Genomic DNA, 8344 nt, shown 5'->3' with positions numbered 1-8344 from the left:
TGAGAGTGGACACTAGCCACCCATAGGAGTCTCCATGTTCTTCTGAAGTCATAGCCTTAACTTGACCGTGACATGATCTTGAGAGAATTGAAACACTAGAGTCGATGATTGGGTAAAAAATAAAACGTTTACTTTTGGTTGTGTAATTCATTTGAAAAGAAAAGTGACAAATTATTTGTGATGTTTGTTGTGTAAATGTTATGTTGAATACTCTACTTGATTTATGTTTCATGTGTTTAATTCCATTGTACACATTTAAATTAGTTGTATTCACATTTTAATATTTATCGCTGATTGCATGAGCATATATGTGTAAGTTATGCATGTTTATGCATTTTAGTTGGTATCACATACACTTTATTACTAATGTGCCTCAGACATGGATCTAGTGCTATTACACTAATGCATTGATTTTAGTTTACACATCAATTTCCAGATGTGTTGATTTAGAATTGATGAAAAATATATATTGAAATCAATGTGTTTATTTCACTATACATTGTTAATTTCAATTTCTATGCCAATTCAACTTCTACTTCAATTTCTATTTTATATTATTAATGTTGCCTATGTAATATATACACATGAAATTCTCCAACTAAGCCAAATCACTAAAAAATAAGCACCTCACTGCAGTCATTGCAAGTATGAGAGATTATATACATTGAAGTATGAACCTTTTTACCATTTAAGATTGATTATATTGGATAATTGTATTAGTGTCCTCAAGTTTTCTTAAGGTTAGAAAAAATCATTCTTACAAATAATAAAGGACATGCTCATGTTTTATTTTTATTCCATCAATATGTTGGGATAATAGTATTTGAGATATTTTAAACTTAAATTATAATTTTGAGTGACATTATCCAATATCTATCTTAGTATGTTAGAGATTTGCAATGTCTTGTAAACATTGTGACTCAGTTAAAATAAAACATAATCCTATGTTAAAATAAAAATAATATCAAACTAAAATAATAAAAATAAAAATTCTACATTGTTCTTGGGTGCAACTAAATTGGCAATCCTAATGATATGAAGTATTGTGTAAATAGAGAGACTTAACGTTCAAATTCCGTGGAGTAGCACAATCTATAGAGAGGAGGACATGTCTTAGACACCAAAAGTACAATGGTAGTGGCAAGAATTGGCCGTGTCTCTAGATTCACCAAACACAAAATGAGATCAAATTTCTTGAGATACCAACCTATTTTAAAATGAAAAAAACAATATCCAAAATATTTCTTAAATGAATAATTAACCTAAATATATATTTAAAACCATTATCCTCAGTTAATGTTATATTTTCAATTATGTTAATTTAGTAAGGAGGAAAAACCTTGTGTCATTTATAAGAATGTAATTATTAAGAGAATAAGTGTTGTGTTATAGGTTTTTTTTTTGGTGCATTGTGGCAGCTCGGCGAAGTTGAGCTTTTGAAAGTTTAGCATGCGCTCGTGTTTTATATTCTCTACTTGATTTGCAGGTAAAAATTTTAATTTCAACTGGAATTTCTTGGGTGTTATAGTGAAATTTAATCCTATTTTTTCATACAACAACATTCAATTCAAGGCGAGGAAAATTCACTTTTTCCTTCTTTTCAATTTTTTTTTATTATTAAACCAAAGAATTTTGAGCCATTATTATTTCTTGTCTGTTATCATTGTATCTATAATGAACCATAATTTTGAAGACAGATCTATGTGGAGCTTATACATTGGAAAGTCTGGTCAATGTGTTTCTCTATTCCTGCTCATTCATGTCCAGAATGTTCGCGCATTCGTTTTTCGGTTCTTTATATAATATTTCATCTCAAAAAATTTTGGGATATAAAATTAATTAAATTAAAATTACTAATTAACATACTAATTGAAAAAATATTTAATATTTATTGAAATATATATATAAATAATATTGTTTCTCATAATAGATCAGTTAAATCAAAATCACGCCACATGGCCAAAGTAGTTTTCCATTAAACTTCAGTTTTGGTACAATATTAACTGCTTTAATTCCACCATTATTCATTTTAGGATTATTTTAATTTCATATTTGTTTCAATCTCCAGTTATACGTCGGCAAATTCCATGCCCTGGGAGTGCGAGTTTATATAAGCGGTGCCACACTGAAGACCAGGTTGCCGTGGCGAAATGCAGAGGATGATCAGGTTGCTACTCCCCACAATTTTAACATATAAATTCCACGTGAAATATATGGACAGCTGGGATTAGGTTTGGTGTTTATCCGTCCGCTTTGATCTCCGTAAGACTTGTTCAGTTCATATTCCCCTCATGGAAAGCAAAGCATAGAATATATATATATATATATATCACCACTTTGAAATTTGAATGAACATATCCATCTCGACAGAATGGTTATGGTCGATTGATATTAATTTAAACTTTGTAAAATGATGAAGAGAAGTTTATATTATAATTTTTCTTAAAATACGATGAAGTTTATATTTCATGTGATTGTGGGATAGTTTAAAAGGGTTATATATATAGATATAGATATAGATATAGATATAGATATAGAATGGTTATGGTCGATTGATATTAATTTAAATTTTAAAAAATGATGAAGAGAAGTTTATGTTATAATTTTTCTTAAATTTGATGGAGTGTGAATTTAGTCAGATTTCATGTGATTGTGGGATATTATATATATATATATATATATATATATATATATATATATATAAAATTTTGTTTAAAGAAACAAATGTTTTTAAGAGAAGTTTAAAGAAATAAAATCTTCACAAAAATAATAAATATTTGAATAAATTCACATTAACATGATCAAATATATAATTTAAATCTTGAAATTATATATGATTGAATGAGAAAATTTTGATTTGTTTTTTTTCTTTTTTCTTTTTCATTTTTCTTTTTCATTTTTCTTTTTTTTTATATGTTTTATTATAAAAAATAATCCAAATATATAGTTTAAATTTTAAAATAAATGAATTAATTTAAATAAATTGATTTATCATACATATAATTTGATTTCCCGTTTGTCTTGACGATGAACCACATTAAAGGGTTAGAAAAGCCAAATCAGTTTGGATCACAAAAGTCTAAATTCAAGTATTGATTTTATTTCATTTATTTTAGAAAAAATTCCTCAAAACTAATTATTTATTGGTGAAAACATATGACTTTCATAATTAGAAAATAGAATATGTTTAAATGATGCAAATAAAACATATTTAGATGACTACAACCATGTTTAAACCAGAAAATTAAATTTGAATTAATTAAAAAAAAACTTTTATTCATATCATTTTTCATATATATATATATATATATATTAAGCATGGTAGGACTACATCTTCATCATGTCTAATTTCTCACCTTGATCAGGAAGTACAAGATTTAAACCCAAGATTTCCAATTTTGGAAGACTTCATTTCCACGACTATTGCCAATAGAACCACCCCAAATGGATAATGATATATTAAGTATTTAATCATAATTATAATACTCTTTTTTATTGAAAAAAATTCAATTTGTTCTATAAAATTAAACATTTAATATATTATTTTAAATTTTAAATTTGTAAAATATAAAATGATTGATTGATAAAATATTTATAAAGGTTATTATCTTATATTTCATTTTCATACTCTAACTCGACATTAAAATAAGTTTAATGAGATAATTCAATTAGAAGTGGTTAATAATAATAAATATGGGCATTAACATGATCAAATGTATAATTTAAATCTTCAAAACATATATATGTGAAAGAGAAAAAATTGATTTATATATATATATATATATATATAAACATGACTAAATATATAGTCTAAGTCTTGAAATAAAATGAATGAAGTTAAATAAATTGAGTTCAATATATATTTTTTGATTTTTCTTTGTTATATATAGATTTTCCTTTTGTTTAGAGAATGAATTACATTAAATGGTTAGAAAGATATAGATTACAAAAATTTATAATCCAATATTGATTTTTATTTTTATTTTTTATTTTAGAAAATATTTCTCAAAACTAATTATTGATGAAAAAATATGGCTTTCTTAATTAGAAAATAGAATATGTTTAAATGGTGCAAATAATACATATTTGGATGGCTACAAATATGTTTAAACAAATCAATTACATCAATCATAACATGTTAATATTCCTCAAAACTAATTATGGGTGAACAACTATAGTTTTCATAATTAGAAAATAGAATAAATTTAAATAGTGCCAACAATACATATTTAGATGGCTATAAACATGTTTAAACGAGAAAATTACATGAATCATAATATATTTTTTTATAAAATGTATTTTAATTTGAGTAGAATAATGATTATAAATAATTATATAAATCCCTTTTAAATTTTTATATAAATATTAATATTTTGTTTTCAAAATTTATAAATTTTCAAAATTAAAATATAATATATAAATAAACTTATAATTTAAAAAATAAAAAATAAAAAATTAATAATATATTTATTAAAAAAACCAAAATTAAAAACGTGTTAAATAATTAAAATTAAATATTCACATTGGATTGATGTGGATTAGTGTATTGTTTAAAAAGACATTTCATATGAAAACGTTGTCGGTGTTTATAAAAAAATAAAAAAAGAATTAAATATTAAATATTCATTGTGGATTGATGTAAAAAAAAAGAATTAAATATTAAATATTCATTGTGGATTGATGTGGATTAGTGTATTGTTTAAAAAAATATCTTATATGAAAATGTGGTGGGTGTTTATGATGATGATGATGGTTAACGTCCGCTGAGACCAAATAATGGTCTATCGGACCTAAAGAAACAAATTATCTATTTTGATTTAAGATTTTATTCCTATGCTCAAAAAGCTTGGAGAGAAGCCTCCCGAGCTCACTATAATTTTGACATTGTAAAAGGCTAGGAAGGTCAATATTGTAACAAAGATTGTGAAACTGAGATCTAATGTGGTTATACGCGGGGCACTCTAAGAGGAAGTGGTTTTCATCCTCGATGTTCCTATTCTTACATATATGGCAGATCCTTTCCGTCCATGGCGTTTTAGGAACTGCCCAACGACCTGTTTCACTATGGAGCTCATGAGAATTCGTTCTAATCTTTGCTATATTAATTTTCTTCTTTGAGCTAGTTAAAATAGAGAGATACTTTTGATCTTCTAGGGTGGGGTTGATGACCTTCTTATAATAACTTAATTTTGTTTTAGCCGCTAAGTCTTTCTCACACCACATTTTTTATTTGAACTTAGAAGTAACAATATCTTTAATGTTATTTATGTTTTGCAATGCATCATTTTCGTTGATCTCCCAATATTTTAACCAGGCCCTTGTGTCTTTATGCCATCCTCGATTGAGCCTTAGGTGGTTTTGGCTAGAATTTAAAGCTAGCTTAGGAAGTCTATGATCGTTTATGTTACTGATTTTGTGCTTGTACAACAGAAACCTAAGCATAGCTAGGCTCTCAACAGGGGAAAGACCTGCTTCTATAAGGAGAATAGGATAGGGTGTATTACTTTTAATTTTCAGGTTATAAGTTATAAAACGCTTCTGGATTTTCTCAATCTTTCTCCATGATTCTCTGGAGATGCTGCAACCCCAAACCTCACAGCCATATAAGATAACAGGAGTGACTAAAGTTTCAAAGAGGAACTTCTTTTTATCCCACATTACAAGGTTTGCAATTTTACAATTATTTTCAAGACCATAGTAAGCTTTCCACCCCCCATTAATCCTTTTCTCAATGCTATGGTTCCAGTTGAGCTTGTGATGAATATCAATTCCTAGGTACTTGTAAGAATACACTTCCTCCAAGTTATTATTGTCATACATAAAATTAGCGTAAGTGTCCTTCTTGGATTTGATAATCATAACTTTTGTTTTGTCAGTGTTAACAGTCATACCCATGGTAGAGCAGAAATCCTTAAGAAGCCTGAGTTTCTTATTAATATCAGATGGGCACCTTGCCAAAAGAACAATATCGTCAGCATAAAGAAGAAGGATGACGACTATCCCAGCTAAGATCGTGCCATCACATCCTGCTTCCTCTAAATAGCCTTCGAGCTTATCAATGTAAATGTCAAATAGGGTAGGGGAGAGGGGGCAACCTTGTTTAACTCCGATGTTACACTTAATATCTTTCGACCACCCTTCATTTCTCTTTAGCTTGGCAATTACATTCTCGTATAACCTTATAGCGGCAGCTCTCAACTCGAGAGGAACCTTTAGCTCTTCTAATCTATTCCAAAGGTTGGATCTAGGAACCGTATCGAAAGCCTTTCTAAAGTCCACAAAGCAACAAAATAAATTGGATTTATCATTACGACATTCCTCCGCAATGATCCTAAGCGTAACAAGGTGGTCTGTTGTTGAGTGATGCCTTCTGAAACCTGTTTGGCCTTTATCCCGCTTACCTTCACTTTCAAGCCATATGCTTAACCTTTTTTCCAAAATACTACCATATAACTTGGCTAAGAGAGGGCTGATCATAATTGTTCGATAATTAGAGGGGTTATTTGCATCCTAACTTTTAAAAATAGGGATAGTGAGGCTCTCAGTCTAAGGTTTAGGGAACCCTTGCTTGACTACTTGATTGAAAAGCTTATGGATGTGGGGAATGAGGATAGGACCTCCAATTTTTAAGATTTCCGCTTGGTAACCTTCAATGTCCTTAGCTTTCCCATTAGCGAGGCGATTAACCCCAAACTTAATGTCTTCTAAAGAGAAAACTTCTTTCGTTGTGAGAAGGGTTTCCAAATTATCCATGACATTTGGAGATTCATAAAGCTTTTTAAGATAGGAATTCCAATCGCAAAGAGAATTTTATTATTAACCTTAGTCTTCCTAGTTAGAATTTGCCTCCAAAATTTCTTAGGAGCTACCTTAGAGAGGTGTAAGAGATTCTCCTGTCTTTGATGAATGTACTACCTCTTTTTCCTTTTAGTTAGGGCTTTGTATATTTTTATCTTGTCCATTTTAAGAGATTCATCAACAGCTTCCTTAATTGCTCTCCTTGCACTTTTAAAATCTTTGTCATACCATGGATTGGTTTTGCTATTTCTTTTATTATTTGAAACTTCAATTGAGAACTTGTTAATAGAATATGAGAGGGTTGTAGTAAAATTATGATAGAGGTCTTCTATGTTGTCTATATTAGATAAAGGAAGCAAATTAGTTTTTAATTCATTTAGAAAGAGATCATTTTTATTCTATCAAATATTAAGTTCTTTTGGCTATAAGTATTATTTTCTATGGGAACTCTATGCATGACAAAATTGAGAGTTATAAGTAAAGGCCTATGATCAGAGTCAGGTTCATGGTCGTTTAAGATGTCAAAATTTATTATTTCGTTGTATAATGGGAGATCGGAAATAACATAGTCTACCACGCTGCTATCAAGCCCATGGATGCAGGTCATCTTGCTAGAATTGGGCCACTTCTTTAGACCGTTGCAAATTATGAGATCCTGAGCACTACAGAGCTTGACTAGCTCCGACCCAAACAAATTTTCCCCGAGATCTTCAGAGTTCCTTTTGTACCTGCTAGCCAGAGTAGGGTCTTCATCTAACCAAGGAGGATTAGGGTTGGAATGATTGCTTAGAATAATAGCTTGGTTGTTTGAAGTTCGAGCATTAAAGTCACCTATTAAAAGGATATTACCGTCATTCCTTAGGCTAGAAATATCATTCTCTAAACCATTGTAAGGGTTAGTTTTATCTAGATTCTTCTTCTTATAGAAGTTAGAATTAATGGGGGGAAAATAACATATTGCTATGTAGGAATTTTTATTATTAATGTCTTTGATCTCTATCCAACTATATTGGTTGTGAGGGTCGTTTTTATAAATCCTAACATGGGGGGAGATGTTCTTCTTAATGTAACAAGCTATTCCCCCAATGCCTCTATGGGAGGATCGTTTGTTCCAGGTAGACCATAACGTAAAGCCATCTATGTTAGGCACCTTAGATTCTTCGTGCTCCCAAGTTTCAACAAGCAAAATAATATCAACATCATTTGAAATTCAACGTAGCTTGGGGCCTTTGTTCCATGGGAAGCCCCGACAATTCCAAGAAAGGATCCGGAGCATGTTTAATTGCTATTGATTACTATCTTTTTGGTTTTTATCTCGAATAAAGGCTTTTCTATTTCTGATTATTGCCCATTTTCCTTCCTTTCTAGCTTCTTTTACCTTTTGAACCTCCTTTATTAATTCTGCTTGGTCTTCTGGAATGAGATCTTCATTTATGAATATTCCCGTTCCTTTTAGACTTGAGGTTTTACTAAGTATGCCGTGCTTATGATCAGTGGAGTTCACCTTTATGCAGATTAGTCTTCCTTTTTTCTCGGTTAATTTCCC

This window comes from Pinus tabuliformis, chromosome 2_2, assembly GCF_031772625.1.
Source record: "Pinus tabuliformis cultivar Carrire ecotype Pingquan chromosome 2_2, CPIR1, whole genome shotgun sequence".
NCBI classification, from domain to species: domain Eukaryota; kingdom Viridiplantae; phylum Streptophyta; class Pinopsida; order Pinales; family Pinaceae; genus Pinus; species Pinus tabuliformis.
Note: the sequence above shows the minus strand (reverse complement) of the source record.